Below are 26,575 nucleotides of genomic sequence, written 5' to 3' on the forward strand. Positions count from 1 at the left end.
AGGTCGATATCTATATTTTTTACTTTAGAATGAAATCATTGTTTTTTTCTCAGGTGTTGTGGTTTTTCAGACCATACATTTTGGCACGGTGCTTACAACGTCACTGTCAAAAAGTGAAAGTCGTTATCGATATTTTTTCTTTACGCTTAACGTTTAAAAGTGCCTCGTTGGCGCAGCAGGCAGCGCGTCAGTCTCATAATCTGAAGGTCATGAGTTCGATCCTCACACGGGGCAGCAAAGCTTTTAAAAAAACACTGTTTTCTGAAGATGAAGTGAAAATTAATTCTCAGTGGAATTGGACGTTCAGACGATACATACTTTTGTCACGGTGCTTACAACGTCACTGTCAAAATCTGAAGGTCGGTATCCATATCTATATTTTTTACTTTAGAATGAAATCATTGTTTGTTTCTTAGGTGTTGTGGACTTTCAGACCATACATTTTGGCACGGTGCTTACAACGTCACTGTCAAAATCTGAAGGTCGGTATCTATATTTTTTCTTACACTTCATGCTTTAATGTGCCTCGTTGGTGCAGCATGCAGCGCGTCAGTCTCATAATCTGAAGGTCTTGAGTTAGATCCTCACACGGGGCAGCAAAGATTTTAAAAAGAAAGTGTTGTCTGAAGAATAAGTGACAATTAATTCTCAGATGTTTTGGACTTTCAGACAATACATACTTTTGTTTCGGTGGATACCACATCTTAAGGTCGATATCTATATTTCTTACTTTCGAATGAAATCATAGTTTTTTTCTCAGGTGTTGTGGACTTTCAGACCATACATTTTGGCACGGTGCTTACAACGTCAGTGTCAAAATCTGAAGGTCGGTATCGATATTTTTTCTTACACTTAAAGATTTAATGTGCCTCGTTGGTGCAGCAGGCAGCGCGTCAGTCTCGTAATCTGAAGGTCGTGAGTTCGATCCTCACACGGGGCAGCAAAGCTTTTAAAAAAACAGTGTTTTCTGAAGATGAAGTGAAAATTAATTCTCAGTGGTATTGGACGTTCAGACGATACATACTTTTGTCACGGTGCTTACAACGTCACTGTCAAAATCTGAAGGTCGGAATCCATATCTATATTTTTTACTTTAGAATGAAATCATTGTTTTTTTCTCAGGTGATGTGGACTTTCAGACCATACATTTTGGCACGGTGCTTACAACGTCACTGTCAAAATCTGAAGGTTGTTATCGATATTTTTTCTTTACGCTTAATGTTTAGAAGTGCCTCGTTGGCGCAGCAGGCAGCGCGTCAGTCTCATAATCTGAAGGTCGTGAGTTCGATCCTCACACGGGGCAGCAAAGCTTATAGAAAGACAGTGTTGTCTGAAGGTGAAAATTAATTCTCACTCGTTTTGGACTTTCAGACAATACATACTTTTGTCACGGTGGAAACTTAATCTTAAGGTCGATATGAAATTGTTTTACTTTAGAATGAAATCATTGTTTTTTTCTCAGGTGTTGTGGTTTTTCAGACCATACCTTTTGGCACGGTGCTTACAACGTCACTGTCAAAAAGTGAAGGTCGGTATTGATAATTTTTTCTTTCGAATTGTTGATTAGATGTGCCTCGTTAGCACAGTAGGTAGCGCCTCAGTCTCATAATCTGAAGGTCTTGAGTTCGATCCTCACACGGGGCAGCAATGCTGTTAATAAGAAAGTGTTGTCTGAAGATGAAGTGAAAATTAATTCTCAGTGGTTTTGGACTTCCAGACAATAAATACTTTTGTCACGGTGGATACCACATCTTAAGGTATATATCTATATTTTTTACTTTAGAATGAAATCATAGTTTTTTTCTCAGGTATTGTGGACTTTCAGACCATACATTTTGGCACGGTGCTTACAACGTCACTGTCAAAAAGTGAAGGTCGGTATCGCTAATTTTTTCTTTCGATTTGTTGATTAAATGTCCTTCGTTAGCGAGGTAGGTAGCGCGCCAGTCTCATAAGCTGAAGGTTGTGAGTTCGATCCTCACACGAGGCAGCAAACCTTATAAAAAGACAGTGTTGTGTAAAGGTGAAAATTAATTCTCAGTGGTTTTGGACATTCAGACAATACATACTTTTGTCACGGTGGAAACCACATCTTAAGGTCGATATCAAATTGTTTTACTTTAGAATGAAATCATTGTTTTTTTCTCAGGTGTTGTGGTTTTTCAGACCATACATTTTGGCACGGTGCTTACAACGTCACTGTCAAAAAGTGAAGGTCGGTATTGATTATTTTTTCTTTCGATTTGTTGATTAGGTGTGCCTCGTTAGCGCAGTAGGTACCGCGTCAGTCTCATAATCTGAAGGTCGTCAGTTCGATCCTCACACGGGGAAGCAAAGCTTTTAATAAGAAAGTGTTGTCTGAAGATGAAGTGAAAATTAATTCTCAGTGGTTTTGGACTTCCAGACAATATATACTTTTGTCACAGTGGATACCACATCTTAAGGTCGATATCTATATTTTTTACTTTAGAATGAAATCATTGTTTTTTTCTCAGGTGTTGTGGTTTTTCAGACCATACATTTTGGCACGGTGCTTACAACGTCACTGTCAAAAAGTGAAAGTCGTTATCGATATTTTTTCTTTACGCTTAACGTTTAAAAGTGCCTCGTTGGCGCAGCAGGCAGCGCGTCAGTCTCATAATCTGAAGGTCGTGAGTTCGATCCTCACACGGGGCAGCAAAGCTTTTAAAAAAACACTGTTTTCTGAAGATGAAGTGAAAATTAATTCTCAGTGGAATTGGACGTTCAGACGATACATACTTTTGTCACGGTGCTTACAACGTCACTGTCAAAATCTGAAGGTCGGTATCCATATCTATATTTTTTACTTTAGAATGAAATCATTGTTTGTTTCTTAGGTGTTGTGGACTTTCAGACCATACATTTTGGCACGGTGCTTACAACGTCACTGTCAAAATCTGAAGGTCGGTATCTATATTTTTCTTACACTTCATGCTTTAATGTGCCTCGTTGGTGCAGCATGCAGCGCGTCAGTCTCATAATCTGAAGGTCTTGAGTTAGATCCTCACACGGGGCAGCAAAGATTTTAAAAAGAAAGTGTTGTCTGAAGAATAAGTGACAATTAATTCTCAGATGTTTTGGACTTTCAGACAATACATACTTTTGTTTCGGTGGATACCACATCTTAAGGTCGATATCTATATTTCTTACTTTCGAATGAAATCATAGTTTTTTTCTCAGGTGTTGTGGACTTTCAGACCATACATTTTGGCACGGTGCTTACAACGTCAGTGTCAAAATCTGAAGGTCGGTATCGATATTTTTTCTTACACTTAACGATTTAATGTGCCTCGTTGGTGCAGCAGGCAGCGCGTCAGTCTCGTAATCTGAAGGTCGTGAGTTCGATCCTCACACGGGGCAGCAAAGCTTTTAAAAAAACAGTGTTTTCTGAAGATGAAGTGAAAATTAATTCTCAGTGGTATTGGACGTTCAGACGATACATACTTTTGTCACGGTGCTTACAACGTCACTGTCAAAATCTGAAGGTCGGAATCCATATCTATATTTTTTACTTTAGAATGAAATCATTGTTTTTTTCTCAGGTGATGTGGACTTTCAGACCATACATTTTGGCACGGTGCTTACAACGTCACTGTCAAAATCTGAAGGTTGTTATCGATATTTTTTCTTTACGCTTAATGTTTAGAAGTGCCTCGTTGGCGCAGCAGGCAGCGCGTCAGTCTCATAATCTGAAGGTCGTGAGTTCGATCCTCACACGGGGCATCAAAGCTTATAGAAAGACAGTGTTGTCTGAAGGTGAAAATTAATTCTCACTCGTTTTGGACTTTCAGACAATACATACTTTTGTCACGGTGGAAACTTAATCTTAAGGTCGATATGAAATTGTTTTACTTTAGAATGAAATCATTGTTTTTTTCTCAGGTGTTGTGGTTTTTCAGACCATACCTTTTGGCACGGTGCTTACAACGTCACTGTCAAAAAGTGAAGGTCGGTATTGATAATTTTTTCTTTCGAATTGTTGATTAGATGTGCCTCGTTAGCACAGTAGGTAGCGCCTCAGTCTCATAATCTGAAGGTCTTGAGTTCGATCCTCACACGGGGCAGCAATGCTGTTAATAAGAAAGTGTTGTCTGAAGATGAAGTGAAAATTAATTCTCAGTGGTTTTGGACTTCCAGACAATACATACTTTTGTCACAGTGGATACCACATCTTAAGGTCGATATCTATATTTTTTACTTTAGAATGAAATCATTGTTTTTTTCTCAGGTGTTGTGGTTTTTCAGACCATACATTTTGGCACGGTGCTTACAACGTCACTGTCAAAAAGTGAAAGTCGTTATCGATATTTTTTCTTTACGCTTAATGTTTAAACGTGCCTCGTTGGCGCAGCAGGCAGCGTGTCAGTCTCATAATCTGAAGGTCGTGAGTTCGATCCTCACACGGGGCACCAAAGCTTTTAAAAAAACACTGTTTTCTGAAGATGAAGTGAAAATTAATTCTCAGTGGTATTGGACGTTCAGACGATACATACTTTTGTCACGGTGCTTACAACGTCACTGTCAAAATCTGAATGTCGGAATCCATATCTATATTTTTTACTTTAGAATGAAATCATTGTTTTTTTCTCAGATATGTGGACTTTCAGACCATACATTTTGGCACGGTGCTTACAACGTCACTGTCAAAATCTGAAGGTCGTTATCGATATTTTTTCTTTACGCTCAATGTTTAAAAGTGCCTCGTTGGCGCAGCAGGCAGTGCGTCAGTCTCATAATCTGAAGGTCGTGAGTTCGATCCTCACACGGGGCAGCAAAGCTTATAGAAAGACAGTGTTGTCTGAAGGTGAAAATTAATTCTCACTGGTTTTGGACTTTCAGACAATACATACTTTTGTCACGGTGGAAACCACATCTTAAGGTCGATATCAAATTGTTTTACTTTAGAATGAAATCATTGTTTTTTTCTCAGGTGTTGTGGTTTTTCAGACCATACCTTTTGGCACGGTGCTTACAACGTCACTGTCAAAAAGTGAAGGTCGGTATCGATATTTTTTTCTTTCGATTTGTCGATTAAATGTGCTTCGTTAGCGCAGTAGGTAGCGCGTCAGTCTCATAATCTGAAGGTCGTGAGTTCGATCCTCACACGGGGCAGCAAAGCTTTTAAAAAAACAGTGTTTTCTGAAGATGAAGTGAAAATTAATTCTCAGTGGAATTGGACGTTCAGACGATACATACTTTTGTCACGGTGCTTACAACGTCACTGTCAAAATCTGAAGGTCGGTATCCATATCTATATTTTTTACTTTAGAATGAAATCATTGTTTTTTTCTTAGGTGTTGTGGACTTTCAGACCATACATTTTGGCACGGTGCTTACAACGTCACTGTCAAAATCTGAAGGTCGGTATCTATATTTTTTCTTACACTTAATGCTTTAATGTGCCTCGTTGGTGCAGCATGCAGCGCGTCAGTCTCATAATCTGAAGGTCGTGAGTTAGATCCTCACACGGGGCAGCAAAGATTTTAAAAAGAAAGTGTTGTCTGAAGAATAAGTGACAATTAATTCTCAGATGTTTTGGACTTTCAGACAATACATACTTTTGTTTCGGTGGATACCACATCTTAAGGTCGATATCTATATTTCTTACTTTCGAATGAAATCATAGTTTTTTTCTCAGGTGTTGTGGACTTTCAGACCATACATTTTGGCACGGTGCTTACAACGTCAGTGTCAAAATCTGAAGGTCGGTATCGATATTTTTTCTTACATTTAACGATTTAATGTGCCTCGTTGGTGCAGCAGGCAGCGCGTCAGTCTCGTAATTTGAAGGTCGTGAGTTCGATTCTCACACGGGGCAGCAAAGCTTATAACAAGACAGTGTTGTCTGAAGGTGAAAATTAATTCTCACTGGTTTTGGACTTTCAGACAATATATACTTTTGTCACAGTGGATACCACATCTTAACGTCGATATCTATATTTTTTACTTTAGAATGAAATCATTGTTTTTTTCTCAGGTGTTGTGGTTTTTCAGACCATACCTTTTGGCACGGTGCTTACAACGTCACTGTCAAAAAGTGAAGGTCGGTATCGATATTTTTTTCTTTCGATTTGTAGATTAAATGTGCTTCGTTAGCGCAGTAGGTAGCGCGTCAGTCTCATAATCTGAAGGTCGTGAGTTCGATCCTCACACGGGGCAGCAAAGCTCTTAAAAAGACAGTGTTGTCCGAAGATGAAGTGAAAATTAATTCTCAGTTGTTTTGGACTTTCAGACAATACATACTTTTGTCACAGTGGATACCAGATCTTAAGGTCGATATCTATATTTTTTACTTTAGAATGAAATCATAGTTTTTTTCTCAGGTGATGTGTACTTTCAGACCATACATTTTGGCACGGTGCTTACAACGTCACTGTCAAAATCTGAAGGTCGTTATCGATATTATTTCTTTACGCTAAATATTTAGAAGTGCCTCGTTGGCGCAGCAGGCAGCGCGTCAGTCTCATAATCTGAAGGTCGTGAGTTCGATCCTCACACGTGGCAGCAAATCTCTTAAAAAGACAGTGTTTTGTGAAAATGAATTCTCAGTGGTATTGGACGTTCAGACGATACATACTTTTGTCACGGTGCTTACAACGTCACTGTAAAATCTGAAGGTCGGTATCGATATCTATATTTTTTACTTTAGAATGAAATCATTGTTTTTTTCTTAGGTGTTGTGGACTTTCAGACCATACATTTTGGCACGGTGCTTACAACGTCACTGTCAAAATCTGAAGGTCGGTATCGATATTTTTTCTTACACTTAACGCTTTAATGTGCCTGCTTGGTGCAGCAGGCAGCGCGTCAGTCTCATAATCTGAAGGTCGTGAGTTAGATCCTCACACGGGGCAGCAAAGATTTTAAAAAGAAATTGTTCTCTGAAGAATAAGTGACAATTAATTCTCAGATGTTTTGGACTTTCAGACAATACATACTTTTGTTTCGGTGGATACCACATCTTAAGGTCGATATCTATATTTCTTACTTTCGAATGAAAGCATAGTTTTTTTCTCAGGTGTTGTGGACTTTCAGACCATACATTTTGGCACAGTGCTTACAACGTCAGTGTCAAAATCTGAAGGTCGGTATCGATATTTTTTCTTACACTTAACGATTTAATGTGCCTCGTTGGTGCAGCAGGCAGCGCGTCAGTCTCGTAATTTGAAGGTCGTGAGTTCGATTCTCACACGGGGCAGCAAAGCTTATAAAAAGACTGTTGTCTGATGGTGAAAATAAATTCTCAGTGGTTTTGGACTTTCAGACAATACATACTTTTGTCATGGTGGAAACCACATCTTAAGGTCGATATCAAATTGTTTTACTTTAGAATGAAATCATAGTTTTTTTCTCAGGTGTTGTGGTTTTTCAGACCATACAGTTTGGCACGGTGCATACAACGTCACTGTGAAAAAGTGAAGGTCGGTATCGATAATTTTTCTTTAGATTTGTTGATTAAATGTGCTTCGTTAGCGCAGTAGGTAGCGCGTCAGTCTCATAATGTGAAGGTCGCGAGTTCGATCCTCACACGGGGCAGCAAAGATTTTAAAAAGAAAGTGTTCTCTGAAGATGAAGTGAAATTTAATTCTCAGATGTTTTGGACTTTCAGACAATACATACTTTTGTCACGGTGGAAACCACATCTTAAGGTCGATATCAAATTGTTTTACTTTAGAATGAAATCATTGTTTTTTTCTCAGGTGTTGTGGTTTTTCAGACCATACATTTTGGCACGGTGCTTACAACGTCACTGTCAAAAAGTGAAGGTCGGTATTGATATTTTTTTCTTTCGATTTGTTGATTAAATGTGCTTCGTTAGCGCAGTAGGTAGCGCGTCAGTCTCATAATCTGAAGGTCGTAAGTTCGATCCTCACACGGGGCAGCAAAGCTTTTAAAAAGACAGTGTTGTCTGAAGATGAAGTGAAAATTAATTCTCAGTTGTTTTGGACTTTCAGACAATACATACTTTTGTCACAGTGGATACCACATCTTAAGGTCGATATCTATATTTTTTACTTTAGAATGAAATCATATTTTTTTCTCAGGTGATGTGTACTTTCAGACCATACATTTTGGCACGGTGCTTACAACGTCACTGTCAAAATCTGAAGGTCGTTATCGATATTTTTTCTTTACGCTTAATATTTAGAAGTGCCTCGTTGGCGCAGCAGGCAGCGCGTCAGTCTCATAATCTGAAGGTCGTGAGTTCGATCCTCACACGTGGCAGCAAATCTCTTAAAAAGACAGTGTTTTGTGAAAATGAATTCTCAGTGGTATTGGACGTTCAGACGATACATACTTTTGTCACGGTGCTTACAACGTCACTGTAAAATCTGAAGGTCGGTATCGATATCTATATTTTTTACTTTAGAATGAAATCATTGTTTTTTTCTTAGGTGTTGTGGACTTTCAGACCATACATTTTGGCACGGTGCTTACAACGTCACTGTCAAAATCTGAAGGTCGGTATCGATATTTTTTCTTACACTTAACGCTTTAATGTGCCTGCTTGGTGCAGCAGGCAGCGCGTCAGTCTCATAATCTGAAGGTCGTGAGTTAGATCCTCACACGGGGCAGCAAAGATTTTAAAAAGAAATTGTTCTCTGAAGAATAAGTGACAATTAATTCTCAGATGTTTTGGACTTTCAGACAATACATACTTTTGTTTCGGTGGATACCACATCTTAAGGTCGATATCTATATTTCTTACTTTCGAATGAAAGCATAGTTTTTTTCTCAGGTGTTGTGGACTTTCAGACCATACATTTTGGCACAGTGCTTACAACGTCAGTGTCAAAATCTGAAGGTCGGTATCGATATTTTTTCTTACACTTAACGATTTAATGTGCCTCGTTGGTGCAGCAGGCAGCGCGTCAGTCTCGTAATTTGAAGGTCGTGAGTTCGATTCTCACACGGGGCAGCAAAGCTTATAAAAAGACTGTTGTCTGATGGTGAAAATAAATTCTCAGTGGTTTTGGACTTTCAGACAATACATACTTTTGTCATGGTGGAAACCACATCTTAAGGTCGATATCAAATTGTTTTACTTTAGAATGAAATCATAGTTTTTTTCTCAGGTGTTGTGGTTTTTCAGACCATACAGTTTGGCACGGTGCATACAACGTCACTGTGAAAAAGTGAAGGTCGGTATCGATAATTTTTTCTTTAGATTTGTTGATTAAATGTGCTTCGTTAGCGCAGTAGGTAGCGCGTCAGTCTCATAATGTGAAGGTCGCGAGTTCGATCCTCACACGGGGCAGCAAAGATTTTAAAAAGAAAGTGTTCTCTGAAGATGAAGTGAAATTTAATTCTCAGATGTTTTGGACTTTCAGACAATACATACTTTTGTCACGGTGGAAACCACATCTTAAGGTCGATATCAAATTGTTTTACTTTAGAATGAAATCATTGTTTTTTTCTCAGGTGTTGTGGTTTTTCAGACCATACATTTTGGCACGGTGCTTACAACGTCACTGTCAAAAAGTGAAGGTCGGTATTGATATTTTTTTCTTTCGATTTGTTGATTAAATGTGCTTCGTTAGCGCAGTAGGTAGCGCGTCAGTCTCATAATCTGAAGGTCGTAAGTTCGATCCTCACACGGGGCAGCAAAGCTTTTAAAAAGACAGTGTTGTCTGAAGATGAAGTGAAAATTAATTCTCAGTTGTTTTGGACTTTCAGACAATACATACTTTTGTCACAGTGGATACCACATCTTAAGGTCGATATCTATATTTTTTACTTTAGAATGAAATCATATTTTTTTTCTCAGGTGATGTGTACTTTCAGACCATACATTTTGGCACGGTGCTTACAACGTCACTGTCAAAATCTGAAGGTCGTTATCGATATTTTTTCTTTACGCTTAATATTTAGAAGTGCCTCGTTGGCGCAGCAGGCAGCGCGTCAGTCTCATAATCTGAAGGTCGTGAGTTCGATCCTCACACGGGGCAGCAAATCTCTTAAAAAGACAGTGTTTTGTGAAAATGAATTCTCAGTGGTATTGGACGTTCAGACGATACATACTTTTGTCACGGTGCTTACAACGTCACTGTAAAATCTGAAGGTCGGTATCGATATCTATATTTTTTACTTTAGAATGAAATCATTGTTTTTTTCTTAGGTGTTGTGGACTTTCAGACCATACATTTTGGCACGGTGCTTACAACGTCACTGTCAAAATCTGAAGGTCGGTATCGATATTTTTTCTTACACTTAACGCTTTAATGTGCCTGCTTGGTGCAGCAGGCAGCGCGTCAGTCTCATAATCTGAAGGTCGTGAGTTAGATCCTCACACGGGGCAGCAAAGATTTTAAAAAGAAATTGTTGTCTGAAGAATAAGTGACAATTAATTCTCAGATGTTTTGGACTTTCAGACAATACATACTTTTGTTTCGGTGGATACCACATCTTAAGGTCGATATCTATATTTCTTACTTTCGAATGAAAGCATAGTTTTTTTCTCAGGTGTTGTGGACTTTCAGACCATACATTTTGGCACAGTGCTTACAACGTCAGTGTCAAAATCTGAAGGTCGGTATCGATATTTTTTCTTACACTTAACGATTTAATGTGCCTCGTTGGTGCAGCAGGCAGCGCGTCAGTCTCGTAATTTGAAGGTCGTGAGTTCGATTCTCACACGGGGCAGCAAAGCTTATAAAAAGACTGTTGTCTGATGGTGAAAATAAATTCTCAGTGGTTTTGGACTTTCAGACAATACATACTTTTGTCACGGTGGAAACCACATCTTAAGGTCGATATCAAATTGTTTTACTTTAGAATGAAATCATAGTTTTTTTCTCAGGTGTTGTGGTTTTTCAGACCATACAGTTTGGCACGGTGCTTACAACGTCACTGTGAAAAAGTGAAGGTCGGTATCGATAATTTTTTCTTTAGATTTGTTGATTAAATGTGCTTCGTTAGCGCAGTAGGTAGCGCGTCAGTCTCATAATGTGAAGGTCGCGAGTTCGATCCTCACACGGGGCAGCAAAGATTTTAAAAAGAAAGTGTTCTCTGAAGATGAAGTGAAATTTAATTCTCAGATGTTTTGGACTTTCAGACAATACATACTTTTGTCACGGTGGAAACCACATCTTAAGGTCGATATCAAATTGTTTTACTTTAGAATGAAATCATTGTTTTTTTCTCAGGTGTTGTGGTTTTTCAGACCATACATTTTGGCACGGTGCTTACAACGTCACTGTCAAAAAGTGAAGGTCGGTATTGATATTTTTTTCTTTCGATTTGTTGATTAAATGTGCTTCGTTAGCGCAGTAGGTAGCGCGTCAGTCTCATAATCTGAAGGTTGTAAGTTCGATCCTCACACGGGGCAGCAAAGCTTTTAAAAAGACAGTGTTGTCTGAAGATGAAGTGAAAATTAATTCTCAGTTGTTTTGGACTTTCAGACAATACATACTTTTGTCACAGTGGATACCACATCTTAAGGTCGATATCTATATTTTTTACTTTAGAATGAAATCATATTTTTTTTCTCAGGTGATGTGGACTTTCAGACCATACATTTTGGCACGGTGCTTACAACGTCACTGTCAAAATCTGAAGGTCGTTATCGATATTTTTTCTTTACGCTTAATCTTTAGAAGTGCCTCGTTGGCGCAGCAGGCAGCGCGTCAGTCTCATAATCTGAAGGTCGTGAGTTCGATCCTCACACGGGGCAGCAAAGCTTATAAAAAGACAGTGTTGTCTGAAGGTGAAAATTAATTCTCAGTGGTTTTGGACTTTCAGACAATACATACTTTTGTCACGGTGGAAACCACATCTTAAGGTCGATATCAAATTGTTTTACTTTAGAATGAAATCATTGTTTTTTTCTCAGGTGTTGTGGTTTTTCAGACCATACCTTTTGGCACGGTGCTTACAACGTCACTGTCAAAAAGTGAAGGTCGGTATCGATATTTTTTTCTTTCGATTTGTCGATTAAATGTGCTTCGTTAGCGCAGTAGGTAGCGCGTCAGTCTCATAATCTGAAGGTCGTGAGTTCGATCCTCACACGGGGCAGCAAAGCTTTTAATAAGAAAGTGTTGTCTGAAGATGAAGTGAAAATTAATTCTCAGTGGTTTTGGACTTCCAGACAATATATACTTTTGTCACAGTGGATACCACATCTTAACGTCGATATCTATATTTTTTACTTTAGAATGAAATCATTGTTTTTTTCTCAGGTGTTGTGGTTTTTCAGACCATACATTTTGGCACGGTGCTTACAACGTCACTGTCAAAAAGTGAAAGTCGTTATCGATATTTTTTCTTTACGCTTAATGTTTAAAAGTGCCTCGTTGGCGCAGCAGGCAGTGCGTCAGTCTCATAATCTGAAGGTCGTGAGTTCGATCCTCACACGGGGCAGCAAAGCTTTTAAAAAAACAGTGTTTTCTGAAGATGAAGTGAAAATTAATTCTCAGTGGAATTGGACGTTCAGACGATACATACTTTTGTCACGGTGCTTACAACGTCACTGTCAAAATCTGAAGGTCGGTATCTATATTTTTTCTTACACTTAATGCTTTAATGTGCCTCGTTGGTGCAGCATGCAGCGCGTCAGTTTCATAATCTGAAGGTCGTGAGTTAGATCCTCACACGGGGCAGCAAAGATTTTAAAAAGGAAGTGTTGTCTGAAGAATAAGTGACAATTAATTCTCAGATGTTTTGGACTTTCAGACAATACATACTTTTGTTTCGGTGGATACCACATCTTAAGGTCGATATCTATATTTCTTACTTTCGAATGAAATCATAGTTTTTTTCTCAGGTGTTGTGGACTTTCAGACCATACATTTTGGCACGGTGCTTACAACGTAATCGTCAAAATCTGAAGGTCGGTATCGATATTTTTTCTTACACTTAACGATTTAATGTGCCTCGTTGGTGCAGCAGGCAGCGCGTCAGTCTCGTAATTTGAAGGTCGTGAGTTCGATTCTCACACGGGGCAGCAAAGCTTATAAAAAGACTGTTGTCTGATGGTGAAAATAAATTCTCAGTGGTTTTGGACTTTCAGACAATACATACTTTTGTCACGGTGGAAACCACATCTTAAGGTCGATATCAAATTGTTTTACTTTAGAATGAAATCATTGTTTTTTTCTCAGGTGTTGTGGTTTTTCAGACCATACATTTTGGCACGGTGCTTACAACGTCACTGTCAAAAAGTGAAGGTCGGTATTGATATTTTTTTCTTTCGATTTGTCGATTAAATGTGCTTCGTTAGCGCAGTAGGTAGCGCGTCACTCTCATAATCTGAACGTCGTGAGTTCGATCCTCCCACGGGGCAGAAAAGCTTTTAAAAAGACAGTGTTGTCTGAAGATGAAGTGAAAATTAATTCTCAGTTGTTTTGGACTTTCAGACAATACATACTTTTGTCACAGTGGATACCACATCTTAAGGTCGATATCTATATTTTTTACTTTAGAATGAAATCATATTTTTTTTCTCAGGTGATGTGGACTTTCAGACCATACATTTTGGCACGGTGCTTACAACGTCACTGTCAAAATCTGAAGGTCGTTATCGATATTTTTTCTTTACGCTTGATGTTTAGAAGTCCCTCGTTGGCGCAGCAGGCAGCGCGTCAGTCTCATAATCTGAAGGTCGTGAGTTCGATCCTCACACGGGGCAGCAAAGCTTATAAAAAGACAGTGTTGTCTGAAGGTGAAAATTAATTCTCAGTGGTTTTGGACTTTCAGACAATACATACTTTTGTCACGGTGGAAACCACATCTTAAGGTCGATATCAAATTGTTTTACTTTAGAATGAAATCATAGTTTTTTTCTCAGGTGTTGTGGTTTTTCAGACCATACATTTTGCCACGGTGCTTACAAGGTCACTGTCAAAAAGGGAAAGTCGTTATCGATATTTTTTCTTTACGCTTAATGTTTAAAAGTACCTCGTTGGCGCAGCAGGCAGGGCGTCAGTCTCATAATCTGAAGGTCGTGAGTTCGATCCTCACACAGGGCAGCAAAGCTTTTAAAAAAACAGTGTTTTCTGAAGATGAAGACGATACATACTTTTGTCACGGTGCTTACAACGTCACTGTCAAAATCTGAAGGTCGGAATCCATATCTATATTTTTTACTTTAGAATGAAATCATTGATTTTTCTCAGGTGATGTGGACTTTCAGACCATACATTTTGGCACGGTGCTTACAACGTCACTGTCAAAATCTGAAGGTCGTTATCGATATTTTTTCTTTACGCTGAATGTTTAAAAGTGCCTCGTTGGCGCAGCAGGCAGTGCGTCAGTCTCATAGTCTGAAGGTCGTGAGTTCGATCCTCACACGGGGCAGCAAAGCTTATAGAAAGACAGTGTTGTCTGAAGGTGAAAATTAATTCTCACTGGTTTTGGACTTTCAGACAATATATACTTTTGTCACAGTGGATACCACATCTTAACGTCGATATCTATATTTTTTACTTTAGAATGAAATCATTGTTTTTTTCTCAGGTGTTGTGGTTTTTCAGACCATACATTTTGGCACGGTGCTTACAACGTCACTGTCAAAAAGTGAAAGTCTTTATCGATATTTTTTCTTTACGCTTAATGTTTAAAAGTGCCTCGTTGGCGCAGCAGGCAGCGCGTCAGTCTCATAATCTGAAGGTCGTGAGTTCGATCCTCACACGGGGCAGCAAAGCTTTTAAAAAAACAGTGTTTTCTGAAGGTGAAAATTAATTCTCACTGGTTTTGGACTTTCAGACAATACATACTTTTGTCACGGTGGAAACCACATCTTAAGGTCGATATCAAATTGTTTTACTTTAGAATGAAATCATAGTTTTTTTCTCAGGTGTTGTGGTTTTTCAGACCATACATTTTGGCACGGTGCTTACAACGTCACTGTCAAAAAGTGAAGGTCGGTATCGATAATTTTTTCTTTCGATTTCATGATTAAATGTGCTTCGTTAGCGCAGTAGGTAGCGCGTCAGTATCATAATCTGAAGGTCGTGAGTTAGATCCTCACACGGGGCAGCAAAGATTTTAAAAAGAAAGTGTTGTCTGAAGAATAAGTGACAATTAATTCTCAGATGTTTTGGACTTTCAGACAATACATACTTTTGTTTCGGTGGATACCACATCTTAAGGTCGATATCTATATTTCTTACTTTCGAATGAAATCATAGTTTTTTTCTCAGGTGTTGTGGACTTTCAGACCATACATTTTGGCACGGTGCTTACAACGTCAGCGTCAAAATCTGAAGGTCGGTATCGATATTTTTTCTTACACTTAACGATTTAATGTGCCTCGTTGGTGCAGCAGGCAGCGCGTCAGTCTCGTAATTTGAAGGTCGTGAGTTCGATTCTCACACGGGGCAGCAAAGCTTTTAAAAAGACAGTGTTTTCTGAAGATGAAGTGAAAATTAATTCTCAGTGGAATTGGACGTTCAGACGATACATACTTTTGTCACGGTGCTTACAACGTCACTGTCAAAATCTGAAGGTCGGTATCCATATCTATATTTTTTACTTTAGAATGAAATCATTGTTTTTTTCTTAGGTGTTGTGGACTTTCAGACCATACATTTTGGCACGGTGCTTACAACGTCACTGTCAAAATCTGAAGGTCGGTATCTATATTTTTTCTTACACTTAATGCTTTAATGTGCCTCGTTGGTGCAGCATGCAGCGCGTCAGTCTCATAATCTGAAGGTCGTGAGTTCGATCCTCACACGGGGCAGCAAAGATTTTAAAAAGAAAGTGTTGTCTGAAGAATAAGTGACAATTAATTCTCAGATGTTTTGGACTTTCAGACAATACATACTTTTGTTTCGGTGGATACCACATCTTAAGGTCGATATCTATATTTCTTACTTTCGAATGAAATCATAGTTTTTTTCTCAGGTGTTGTGGACTTTCAGACCATACATTTTGGCACGGTGCTTACAACGTCAGCGTCAAAATCTGAAGGTCGGTATCGATATTTTTTCTTACACTTAACGATTTAATGTGCCTCGTTGGTGCAGCAGGCAGCGTGTCAGTCTCGTAATTTGAAGGTCGTGAGTTCGATTCTCACACGGGGCAGCAAAGCTTATAAAAAGACTGTTCTCTGGTGGTGAAAATAAATTCTCAGTGGTTTTGGACTTTCAGACAATACATACTTTTGTCACGGTGGAAACCACATCTTAAGGTCGATATCAAATTGTTTTACTTTAGAATGAAATCATTGTTTTTTTCTCAGGTGTTGTGGTTTTTCAGACCATACATTTTGGCACGGTGCTTACAACGTCACTGTCAAAAAGTGAAGGTCGGTATTGATATTTTTTTCTTTCGATTTGTCGATTAAATGTGCTTCGTTAGCGCAGTAGGTAGCGCGTCACTCTCATAATCTGAACGTTGTGAGTTCGATCCTCCCACGGGGCAGAAAAGCTTTTAAAAAGACAGTGTTGTCTGAAGATGAAGTGAAAATTAATTCTCAGTTTTTTTGGACTTTCAGACAATACATACTTTTGTCACAGTGGATACCACATCTTAAGGTCGATATCTATATTTTTTACTTTAGAATGAAATCATATTTTTTTTCTCAGGTGATGTGGACTTTCAGACCATACATTTTGGCACGGTGCTTACAAAGTCACTGTCAAAATCTGAAGGTCGTTATCGATATTTTTTCTTTACGCTTGATGTTTAGAAGTCCCTCGTTGGCGCAGCAGGCAGCGCGTCAGTCTCATAATCTGAGGGTCGTGAGTTCGATCCTCACACGGGGCAGCAAAGCTTATAAAAAGACAGTGTTGTCTGAAGGTGAAAATTAATTCTCAGTGGTTTTGGACTTTCAGACAATACATACTTTTGTCACGGTGGAAACCACATCTTAAGGTCGATATCAAATTGTTTTACTTTAGAATGAAATCATTGTTTTTTTCTCAGGTGTTGTGGTTTTTCAGACCATACATTTTGCCACGGTGCTTACAAGGTCACTGTCAAAAAGGGAAAGTCGTTATCGATATTTTTTCTTTACGCTTAATGTTTAAAAGTGCCTCGTTGGCGCAGCAGGCAGGGCGTCAGTCTCATAATCTGAAGGTCGTGAGTTCGATCCTCACACGGGGCAGCAAAGCTTATAAAAAGACAGTGTTGTCTGAAGGTGAAAATTAATTCTCAGTGGTTTTGGACTTTCAGACAATACATACTTTTGTCACGGTGGAAACCACATCTTAAGGTCGATATCAAATTGTTTTACTTTAGAATGAAATCATTGTTTTTTTCTCAGGTGTTGTGGTTTTTCAGACCATACATTTTGCCACGGTGCTTACAAGGTCACTGTCAAAAAGGGAAAGTCGTTATCGATATTTATTCTTTACGCTTAATGTTTAAAAGTGCCTCGTTGGCGCAGCAGGCAGGGCGTCAGTCTCATAATCTGAAGGTCGTGAGTTCGATCCTCACACGGGGCAGCAAAGCTTTTAAAAAAACAGTGTTTTCTGAAGATGAAGTGAAAATTAATTCTCAGTGGTATTGGACGTTCAGACGATACATACTTTTGTCACGGTGCTTACAACGTCACTGTCAAAATCTGAAGGTCGGAATCCATATCTATACTTTTTTACTTTAGAATGAAATCATTGTTTTTTTCTCAGGTGATGTGGACTTTCAGACCATACATTTTGGCACGGTGCTTACAACGTCACTGTCAAAATCTGAAGGTCGTTATCGATATTTTTTCTTTACGCTCAATGTTTAAAAGTGCCTCGTTGGCGCAGCAGGCAGTGCGTCAGTCTCATAATCTGAAGGTCGTGAGTTCGATCCTCACACGGGGCAGCAAAGCTTATAGAAAGACAGTGTTGTCTGAAGGTGAAAATTAATTCTCACTGGTTTTGGACTTTCAGACAATACATACTTTTGTCACGGTGGAAACTTAATCTTAAGGTCGATATCAAATTGTTTTACTTTAGAATGAAATCATTGTTTTTTTCTCAGGTGTTGTGGTTTTTCAGACCATACCTTTTGGCACGGTGCTTACAACGTCACTGTCAAAAAGTGAAGGTCGGTATTGATAATTTTTTCTTTCGAATTATTGATTAGATGTGCCTCGTTAGCACAGTAGGTAGCGCCTCAGTCTCATAATCTGAAGGTCGTGAGTTCGATCCTCACACGGGGCAGCAAAGCTTTTAAAAAAACAGTGTTTTCTGAAGATGAGGTGAAAATTAATTCTCAGTGGAATTGGACGTTCAGACGATACATACTTTTGTCACGGTGCTTACAACGTCACTGTCAAAATCTGAAGGTCGGTATCCATATCTATATTTTTTACTTTAGAATGAAATCATTGTTTTTTTCTTAGGTGTTGTGGACTTTCAGACCATACATTTTGGCACGGTGCTTACAACGTCACTGTCAAAATCTGAAGGTCGGTATCTATATTTTTTCTTACACTTAATGCTTTAATGTGCCTCGTTGGTGCAGCATGCAGCACGTCAGTCTCATAATCTGAAGGTCGTGAGTTAGATCCTCACACGGGGCAGCAAAGATTTTAAAAAGAAAGTGTTGTCTGAAGAATAAGTGACAATTAATTCTCAGATGTTTTGGACTTTCAGACAATACATACTTTTGTTTCGGTGGATACCACATCTTAAGGTCGATATCTATATTTCTTACTTTCGAATGAAATCATAGTTTTTTTCTCAGGTGTTGTGGACTTTCAGACCATACATTTTGGCACGGTGCTTACAACGTCACAGTCAAAATCTGAAGGTCGGTATCGATATTTTTTCTTACACTTAATGATTTAATGTCCCTCGTTGGTGCTGCAGGCAGCGCGTCAGTCTCGTAATTTGAAGGTCGTGAGTTCGATTCTCACACGGGGCAGCAAAGCTTATAAAAAGACTGTTCTCTGATGGTGAAAATAAATTCTCAGTGGTTTTGGACTTTCAGACAATACATACTTTTGTCACGGTGGAAACCACATCTTAAGGTCGATATCAAATTGTTTTACTTTAGAATGAAATCATAGTTTTTTTCTCAGGTGTTGTGGTTTTTCAGACCATACATTTTGGCACGGTGCTTACAACGTCACTGTCAAAAAGTGAAGGTCGGTATCGATAATTTTTTCTTTAGATTTGTTGATTAAATGTGCTTTGTTAGCGCAGTAGGTAGCGCGTCAGTCTCATAATCTGAAGGTCGTGAGTTCGATCCTCACATGGGGCAGCAAAGATTTTAAAAAGAAAGTGTTCTCTGAAGATGAAGTGAAATTTAATTCTCAGATGTTTTGGACTTTCAGACAATACATACTTTTGTCACGGTGGAAACCACATCTTAAGGTCGATATCAAATTGTTTTACTTTAGAATGAAATCATTGTTTTTTTCTCAGGTGTTGTGGTTTTTCAGACCATACATTTTGGCACGGTGCTTACAACGTCACTGTCAAAAAGTGAAGGTCGGTATTGATATTTTTTTCTTTCGATTTGTCGATTAAATGTGCTTCGTTAGCGCAGTAGGTAGCGCGTCAGTCTCATAATCTGAACGTCGTGAGTTCGATCCTCACACGGGGCAGAAAAGCTTTTAAAAAGACAGTGTTCTCTGAAGATTAAGTGAAAATTAATTCTCAGTTGTTTTGGACTTTCAGACAATACATACTTTTGTCACGGTGGAAACCACATCTTAAGGTCGATATCAAATTGTTTTACTTTAGAATGAAATCATATTTTTTTTCTCAGGTGATGTGGACTTTCAGACCATACATTTTGGCACGGTGCTTACAACGTCACTGTCAAAATCTGAAGGTCGTTATCGATATTTTTTCTTTACGCTCAACGTTTAAAACTGCCTCTTTGGCGCAGCAGGCAGTGCGTCAGTCTCATAGTCTGAAGGTCGTGAGTTCGATCCTCACACGGGGCAGCAAAGCTTATAGTAAGACAGTGTTGTCTGAAGGTGAAAATTAATTCTCACTGCTTTTGGACTTTCAGACAATATATAGTTTTGTCACAGTGGATACCACATCTTAACGTCGAAATCTATATTTTTTACTTTAGAATGAAATCATTGTTTTTTTCTCAGGTGTTGTGGTTTTTCAGACCATACATTTTGGCACGGTGCTTACAACGTCACTGTCAAAAAGTGAAAGTCTTTATCGATATTTTTTCTTTACGCTTAATGTTTAAAAGTGCCTCGTTGGCGCAGCAGGCAGCGCGTCAGTCTCATAATCTGAAGGTCGTGAGTTCGATCCTCACACGGGGCAGCAAAGCTTTTAAAAAAACAGTGTTTTATGAAGGTGAAAATTAATTCTCACTGGTTTTGGACTTTCAGACAATACATACTTTTGTCACGGTGGAAACCACATCTTAAGGTCGATATCAAATTGTTTTACTTTAGAATGAAATCATAGTTTTTTTCTCAGGTGTTGTGGTTTTTCAGACCATACATTTTGGCACGGTGCTTACAACGTCACTGTCAAAAAGTGAAGGTCGGTATCGATATTTTTTTCTTTCGATTTCATGATTAAATGTGCTTCGTTAGCGCAGTAGGTAGCGCGTCAGTATCATAATCTGAAGGTCGTGAGTTAGATCCTCACACGGGGCAGCAAAGATTTTAAAAAGAAAATGTTGTCTGAAGAATAAGTGACAATTAATTCTCAGATGTTTTGGACTTTCAGACAATACATACTTTTGTTTCGGTGGATACCACATCTTAAGGTCGATATCTATATTTCTTACTTTCGAATGAAATCATAGTTTTTTTCTCAGGTGTTGTGGACTTTCAGACCATACATTTTGGCACGGTGCTTACAACGTCAGCGTCAAAATCTGAAGGTCGGTATCGATATTTTTTCTTACACTTAACGATTTAATGTGCCTCGTTGGTGCAGCAGGCAGCGCGTCAGTCTCGTAATTTGAAGGTCGTGAGTTCGATTCTCACACGGGGCAGCAAAGCTTATAAAAAGACTGTTGTCTGATGGTGAAAATAAATTCTCAGTGGTTTTGGACTTTCAGACAATACATACTTTTGTCACGGTGGAAACCACATCTTAAGGTCGATATCAAATTGTTTTACTTTAGAATGAAATCATTGTTTTTTTCTCAGGTGTTGTGGTTTTTCAGACCATACATTTTGGCACGGTGCTTACAACGTCACTGTCAAAAAGTGGAGGTCGGTATCGATAATTTTTTCTTTAGATTTGTTGATTAAATGTGCTTCGTTAGCGCAGTAGGTAGCGCGTCAGTCTCATAATCTGAAGGTCGCGAGTTCGATCCTCACACGGGGCAGCAAAGATTTTAAAAAGAAAGTGTTCTCTGAAGATGAAGTGAAATTTAATTCTCAGATGTTTTGGACTTTCAGACAATACATACTTTTGTCACGGTGGAAACCACATCTTAAGGTCGATATCAAATTGTTTTACTTTAGAATGAAATCATTGTTTTTTTCTCAGGTGTTGTGGTTTTTCAGACCATACATTTTGGCACGGTGCTTACAACGTCACTGTCAAAAAGTGAAGGTCGGTATTGATATTTTTTTCTTTCGATTTGTTGATTAAATGTGCTTCGTTAGCGCAGTAGGTAGCTCGTCAGTCTCATAATCTGAAGGTCGTGAGTTCGATCCTCACACGGGGCAGCAAAGCTTTTAAAAAGACAGTGTTGTCTGAAGATGAAGTGAAAATTAATTCTCAGTTGTTTTGGACTTTCAGACAATACATACTTTTGTCACAGTGGATACCACATCTTAAGGTCGATATCTATATTTTTTACTTTAGAATGAAATCATATTTTTTTTCTCAGGTGATGTGGACTTTCAGACCATACATTTTGGCACGGTGCTTACAACGTCACTGTCAAAATCTGAAGGTCGTTATCGATATTTTTTCTTTACGCTTAATGTTTAGAAGTGCCTCGTTGGCGCAGCAGGCAGCGCGTCAGTCTCATAATCTGAAGGTCGTGAGTTCGATCCTCACACGGGGCAGCAAAGCTTATAAAACGACAGTGTTGTCTGAAGGTGAAAATTAATTCTCAGTGGTTTTGGACATTCAGACAATACATACTTTTGTCACGGTGGAAACCACATCTTAAGGTCGATATCAAATTGTTTTACTTTAGAATGAAATCATTGTTTTTTTCTCAGGTGTTGTGGTTTTTCAGACCATACATTTTGGCACGGTGCTTACAACGTCACTGTCAAAAAGTGAAGGTCGGTATTGATAATTTTCTCTTTCGAATTGATGATTAGATGTGCTTCGTTAGCGCAGTAGGTAGCCCCTAAGTCTCATAATCTGAAGGTTGTGAGTTCGATCCTCACACGGGGCAGCAATGCTGTTAATAAGAAAGTGTTGTCTGAAGATGAAGTGAAAATTAATTCTCAGTGGTTTTGGACTTCCAGACAATACATACTTTTGTCACAGTGGATACCACATCTTAAGGTCGATATCTATATTTTTTACTTTAGAATGAAATCATTGTTTTTTTCTCAGGTGTTGTGGTTTTTCAGACCATACATTTTGTCACGGTGCTTACAACGTCACTGTCAAAATCTGAAGGTCGGAATCCATATCTATATTTTTTACTTTAGAATGAAATCATTGTTTTTTTCTCAGGTGATGTGGACTTTCAGACCATACATTTTGGCACGGTGCTTACAACGTCACTGTCAAAATCTGAAGGTCGTTATCGATATTTTTTCTTTACGCTCAATGTTTAAAAGTGCCTCGTTGGCGCAGCAGGCAGTGCGTCAGTCTCTTAATCTGAAGGTCGTGAGTTCGATCCTCACACGGGGCAGCAAAGCTTATAGAAAGACAGTGTTGTCTGAAGGTGAAAATTAATTCTCACTGGTTTTGGACTTTCAGACAATACATACTTTTGTCACGGTGGAAACTTAATCTTAAGGTCGATATCTATATTTCTTACTTTCGAATGAAATCATAGTTTTTTTCTCAGGTGTTGTGGACTTTCAGACCATACATTTTGGCACGGTGCTTACAACGTCACAGTCAAAATCTGAAGGTCGGTATCGATATTTTTTCTTACAGTTAATGATTTAATGTCCCTCGTTGGTGCTGCAGGCAGCGCGTCAGTCTCGTAATTTGAAGGTCGTGAGTTCGATTCTCACACGGGGCAGCAAAGCTTATAAAAAGACTGTTCTCTGATGGTGAAAATAAATTCTCAGTGGTTTTGGACTTTCAGACAATACATACTTTTGTCACGGTGGAAACCACATCTTAAGGTCGATATCAAATTGTTTTACTTTAGAATGAAATCATAGTTTTTTTCTCAGGTGTTGTGGTTTTTCAGACCATACATTTTGTCACGGTGCTTACAACGTCACTGTCAAAATCTGAAGGTCGGTATCGATATCTATATTTTTTAATTTAGAATGAAATCATTGTTTTTATCTTAGGTGTTGTGGACTTTCAGACCATACATTTTGGCACGGTGCTTACAACGTCACTGTCAAAATCTGAAGGTCGGTATCGATATCTATATTTTTTACTTTAGAATGAAATCATTGTTTTTTATCTTAGGTGTTGTGGACTTTCAGACCATACATTTTGGCACGGTGCTTACAACGTCACTGTCAAAATCTGAAGGTCGGTATCGATATCTATATTTTTTACTTTAGAATGAAATCATTGTTTTTTTTCTTAGGTGTTGTGGACTTTCAGACCATACATTTTGGCACGGTGCTTACAACGTCACTGTCAAAAAGTGAAGGTCGGTATCGATATTTTTTCTTACATCTAAAGATTTAATGTGCCTCGTTGGTGCAGCAGGCAGCGCGTCAGTCTCATAATCTGGAGGTCGTGAGGTCGATCCTCACACGGGGCAGCAAAGCTTATAAAAAGACTGTTGTCTGAAGGTGAAAATAAATTCTCAGTTGTTTTGGACTTTCAGACAATACATACTTTTGTCACGGTGGAAACCACATCTTAAGGTCGATATCAAATTGTTTTACTTTAGAATGAAATCATAGTTTTTTTCTCAGGTGTTGTGGTTTTTCAGACCATACATTTTGGAACGGTGCTTACAACGTCACTGTCAAAATCTGAAGGTCGGTATAGATATTTTTTCTTACACTCAATGATTTGATGTGCCTCGTTTGTGCAGCAGGCAGTGCGTCAGTCTCATAATCTGAAAGTCGTGTGTTCGATCCTCACACGGGTCAGCAAAGCTTATAAAAAGACTGTTGTCTGATGGTGAAAATTAATTCTCAGTGCTTTTGGACTTTCAGACAATACATACTTTTGTCACGGTGGAAACCACATCTTAAGGTCGATATCAAATTGTTTTACTTTAGAATGAAATCATAATTTTTTTCTCAGGTGTTGTGGTTTTTCAGACCATACATTTTGACACGGTGCTTACAACGTCACTGTCAAAATCTGAAGGTCGGTATCGATATTTTTTCTTACACTAAATGATTTACTTTGCCTCTGTGGTGCAGCAGGCAGCGCGTCAGTCTCATAATCTGAAGGTCGTGAGTTCCATCCTCACAAGGGGCAGCAAAGCTTATAAAAAGACTGTTGTCTGATGGTGAAAATTAATTCTCAGTGGTTTTGGACTTTCAGACAATACATACTTTTGTCACGGTGGAAACCACATCTTAAGGTCGATATCAAATTGTTTTACTTTAGAATGAAATCATTGTTTTTTTCTCATGTGTTGTGGTTTTTCAGACCATATATTTTGGCACTGTGCTTACAACGTCACTGTCAAAAAGTGAAGGTCGTTATCGATAATTTTTTCTTTCGATGTGTTGACGAACTGTGCCTAGTTAGCGCAGTAGGTAGCGCGTCAGTATCGTAATCTGACGATCGTGGGTTCGATCCTCACACGGGGTAGCAAAGCTTTTAAAAAGACAGTGTTTTCTGAAGATGAAGTGAAAATTAATTCTCACTGGTTTTGGACTTTCAGACAATACATACTTTTGTCACGGTGGATACCACATCTTAAGGTCGATATCTATATTTTTTACTTTAGAATGAAATTATTGTTTTTTTCTCAGGTGATGTGGACTTTCAGACCATACATTTTGGCACGGTGCTTACAACGTCACTGTCAAAATCTGAAGGTCGTTATCGATATTTTTTCTTTACGCTTAATGTTTAGAAGTCCTCGTTGGCGCAGCAGGCAGCGCGTCAGTCTCATAATCTGAAGGTCGTGAGTTCGATCCTCAAACGGGGCAGCAAAGCTTATAAAAAGACAGTGTTGTGTGAAGATTAATTCTCAGTGGTTTTGGACTTTCAGACAATACATACTTTTGTCACGGTGGAAACCACATCTTAAGGTCGATATCAAATTGTTTTACTTTAGAATGAAATCATAGTTTTTTTCTCAGGTGTTGTGGTTTTCCAGACCACACATTTTGGCACGGTGCTTACAACATCACTGTCAAAAAGTGAAGGTCGGTATCGATATTTTTTTCTTTCGATTTGTTGATTAAATGTGCCTCGTTAGCGCAGTAGGTAGCCCGTCAGTCTCAAAATCTGAAGGTCGAGAGTTCGATCCTCACACGGGGCAGCAAACCTTTTAAAAAGACAGTGTTGTCTGAAGATGAAGTGAAAATGAATTCTCAGTGGTTTTGGACTTTCACACAATACATACTTTTGTCACAGTGGATACCAAATCTTAAGGTCGATATCTATATTTTTTACTTTAGAATGAAATCATTGTTTTTTTTCTCAGGTGTTGTGGACTTTCAGACCATACATTTTGGCACGGTGCTTACAACGTCACTGTCAAAAAGTGAAGGTCGTTATCGATATTTTTTCTTTACGCTTAATGTTTAAAAGTGCCTCGTTGGCGCAGCAGGCAGCGCGTCTGTCTCATAATCTGAAGGTTGTGAGTTCGATCCTCACACGGCGCAGCAAAGCTTTTAAAAAAACTGTTTTCTGAAGAATAAGTGACAATTAATTCTCAGTGGTATTGGAAATTCAGACGATACATACTTTTGTCACGGTGCTTACAACGTCACTGTCAAAATCTGAAGGTCGGTATCGATATCTATATTTTTTACTTTAGAATGAAATCATTGTTTATTTCTTAGGTGTTGTGGACTTTCAGACCATACATTTTGGCACGGTGCTTACAACGTCACTGTCAAAATCTGAAGGTCGGTATCGATATTTTTTCTTACACTTAATGATTTAATGTGCCTCGTTGGTGCTGCAGGCGCGCGTCAGTCTCATAGTCTGAAGGTCGTGAGTTCGATCCTCACACGGGGCAGCAAAGCTTATAAAAAGACAGTGTTGTCTGAAGGTGAAAATTAATTCTCAGTGGTTTTGGACTTTCAGACAATACATACTTTTGTCACGGTGGAAACCACATCTTAAGGTCGATATCAAATTGTTTTACTTTAGAATGAAATCATAGTTTTTTTCTCAGGTGTTGTGGTTTTTCAGACCATACATTTTGGCACGGTGCTTACAACGTCACTGTCAAAAAGTTAATGTCGGTATTGATAATTTTTTCTTTCGATTTGTTGATTAAATGTGCCTCGTTAGCGCAGTACGTAGCGCGTCAGTCTCATAATCTGAAGGTTGTGAGTTCGATCCTCACACGGGGCAGCAAAGCTTTTAATAAGAAAGTGTTGTCTGAAGATGAAGTGAAAATTAATTCTCAATGGTTTTGGACTTCCAGA

General features: G+C 38.6%; 24 non-coding genes across 24 annotated transcripts; all 24 read left to right on the top strand.

The window, feature by feature from the left end:
• The first annotated feature begins 867 nt into the window (after window positions 1–867).
• On the top strand, window positions 868–940 carry trnat-cgu (transfer RNA threonine (anticodon CGU)). Its single transcript has one exon. It is a non-coding gene; the product is annotated as a tRNA-Thr (tRNA).
• A 290-nt stretch (window positions 941–1,230) lies between these two features.
• On the top strand, window positions 1,231–1,303 carry trnam-cau (transfer RNA methionine (anticodon CAU)). The gene has a single exon. It is a non-coding gene; the product is annotated as a tRNA-Met (tRNA).
• A 1,300-nt stretch (window positions 1,304–2,603) lies between these two features.
• Window positions 2,604–2,676, top strand: trnam-cau (transfer RNA methionine (anticodon CAU)). The gene has a single exon. It is a non-coding gene; the product is annotated as a tRNA-Met (tRNA).
• A 632-nt stretch (window positions 2,677–3,308) lies between these two features.
• On the top strand, window positions 3,309–3,381 carry trnat-cgu (transfer RNA threonine (anticodon CGU)). Its single transcript has one exon. It is a non-coding gene; the product is annotated as a tRNA-Thr (tRNA).
• A 290-nt stretch (window positions 3,382–3,671) lies between these two features.
• trnam-cau (transfer RNA methionine (anticodon CAU)) lies at window positions 3,672–3,744 on the top strand. The gene has a single exon. It is a non-coding gene; the product is annotated as a tRNA-Met (tRNA).
• A 1,316-nt stretch (window positions 3,745–5,060) lies between these two features.
• On the top strand, window positions 5,061–5,133 carry trnam-cau (transfer RNA methionine (anticodon CAU)). The gene has a single exon. It is a non-coding gene; the product is annotated as a tRNA-Met (tRNA).
• Window positions 5,134–5,766: 633 nt separating this feature from the next.
• On the top strand, window positions 5,767–5,839 carry trnat-cgu (transfer RNA threonine (anticodon CGU)). The gene has a single exon. It is a non-coding gene; the product is annotated as a tRNA-Thr (tRNA).
• Window positions 5,840–6,107: 268 nt separating this feature from the next.
• trnam-cau (transfer RNA methionine (anticodon CAU)) lies at window positions 6,108–6,180 on the top strand. Its single transcript has one exon. It is a non-coding gene; the product is annotated as a tRNA-Met (tRNA).
• Window positions 6,181–7,146: 966 nt separating this feature from the next.
• On the top strand, window positions 7,147–7,219 carry trnat-cgu (transfer RNA threonine (anticodon CGU)). The gene has a single exon. It is a non-coding gene; the product is annotated as a tRNA-Thr (tRNA).
• Window positions 7,220–8,868: 1,649 nt separating this feature from the next.
• trnat-cgu (transfer RNA threonine (anticodon CGU)) lies at window positions 8,869–8,941 on the top strand. The gene has a single exon. It is a non-coding gene; the product is annotated as a tRNA-Thr (tRNA).
• A 957-nt stretch (window positions 8,942–9,898) lies between these two features.
• On the top strand, window positions 9,899–9,971 carry trnam-cau (transfer RNA methionine (anticodon CAU)). Its single transcript has one exon. It is a non-coding gene; the product is annotated as a tRNA-Met (tRNA).
• Window positions 9,972–10,592: 621 nt separating this feature from the next.
• Window positions 10,593–10,665, top strand: trnat-cgu (transfer RNA threonine (anticodon CGU)). Its single transcript has one exon. It is a non-coding gene; the product is annotated as a tRNA-Thr (tRNA).
• Window positions 10,666–11,622: 957 nt separating this feature from the next.
• Window positions 11,623–11,695, top strand: trnam-cau (transfer RNA methionine (anticodon CAU)). Its single transcript has one exon. It is a non-coding gene; the product is annotated as a tRNA-Met (tRNA).
• Window positions 11,696–11,963: 268 nt separating this feature from the next.
• trnam-cau (transfer RNA methionine (anticodon CAU)) lies at window positions 11,964–12,036 on the top strand. The gene has a single exon. It is a non-coding gene; the product is annotated as a tRNA-Met (tRNA).
• Window positions 12,037–12,891: 855 nt separating this feature from the next.
• trnat-cgu (transfer RNA threonine (anticodon CGU)) lies at window positions 12,892–12,964 on the top strand. Its single transcript has one exon. It is a non-coding gene; the product is annotated as a tRNA-Thr (tRNA).
• A 1,619-nt stretch (window positions 12,965–14,583) lies between these two features.
• On the top strand, window positions 14,584–14,656 carry trnam-cau (transfer RNA methionine (anticodon CAU)). The gene has a single exon. It is a non-coding gene; the product is annotated as a tRNA-Met (tRNA).
• Window positions 14,657–15,268: 612 nt separating this feature from the next.
• On the top strand, window positions 15,269–15,341 carry trnat-cgu (transfer RNA threonine (anticodon CGU)). Its single transcript has one exon. It is a non-coding gene; the product is annotated as a tRNA-Thr (tRNA).
• Window positions 15,342–15,974: 633 nt separating this feature from the next.
• Window positions 15,975–16,047, top strand: trnat-cgu (transfer RNA threonine (anticodon CGU)). Its single transcript has one exon. It is a non-coding gene; the product is annotated as a tRNA-Thr (tRNA).
• Window positions 16,048–19,088: 3,041 nt separating this feature from the next.
• trnam-cau (transfer RNA methionine (anticodon CAU)) lies at window positions 19,089–19,161 on the top strand. Its single transcript has one exon. It is a non-coding gene; the product is annotated as a tRNA-Met (tRNA).
• A 273-nt stretch (window positions 19,162–19,434) lies between these two features.
• On the top strand, window positions 19,435–19,507 carry trnam-cau (transfer RNA methionine (anticodon CAU)). The gene has a single exon. It is a non-coding gene; the product is annotated as a tRNA-Met (tRNA).
• Window positions 19,508–20,119: 612 nt separating this feature from the next.
• Window positions 20,120–20,192, top strand: trnam-cau (transfer RNA methionine (anticodon CAU)). The gene has a single exon. It is a non-coding gene; the product is annotated as a tRNA-Met (tRNA).
• A 612-nt stretch (window positions 20,193–20,804) lies between these two features.
• trnat-cgu (transfer RNA threonine (anticodon CGU)) lies at window positions 20,805–20,877 on the top strand. Its single transcript has one exon. It is a non-coding gene; the product is annotated as a tRNA-Thr (tRNA).
• Window positions 20,878–21,834: 957 nt separating this feature from the next.
• trnam-cau (transfer RNA methionine (anticodon CAU)) lies at window positions 21,835–21,907 on the top strand. Its single transcript has one exon. It is a non-coding gene; the product is annotated as a tRNA-Met (tRNA).
• Window positions 21,908–25,382: 3,475 nt separating this feature from the next.
• trnal-caa (transfer RNA leucine (anticodon CAA)) lies at window positions 25,383–25,455 on the top strand. Its single transcript has one exon. It is a non-coding gene; the product is annotated as a tRNA-Leu (tRNA).
• Window positions 25,456–26,575: the final 1,120 nt, after the last annotated feature.

Source organism: Salmo salar, chromosome ssa02, assembly GCF_905237065.1.
Source record: "Salmo salar chromosome ssa02, Ssal_v3.1, whole genome shotgun sequence".
Taxonomy (NCBI): domain Eukaryota; kingdom Metazoa; phylum Chordata; class Actinopteri; order Salmoniformes; family Salmonidae; genus Salmo; species Salmo salar.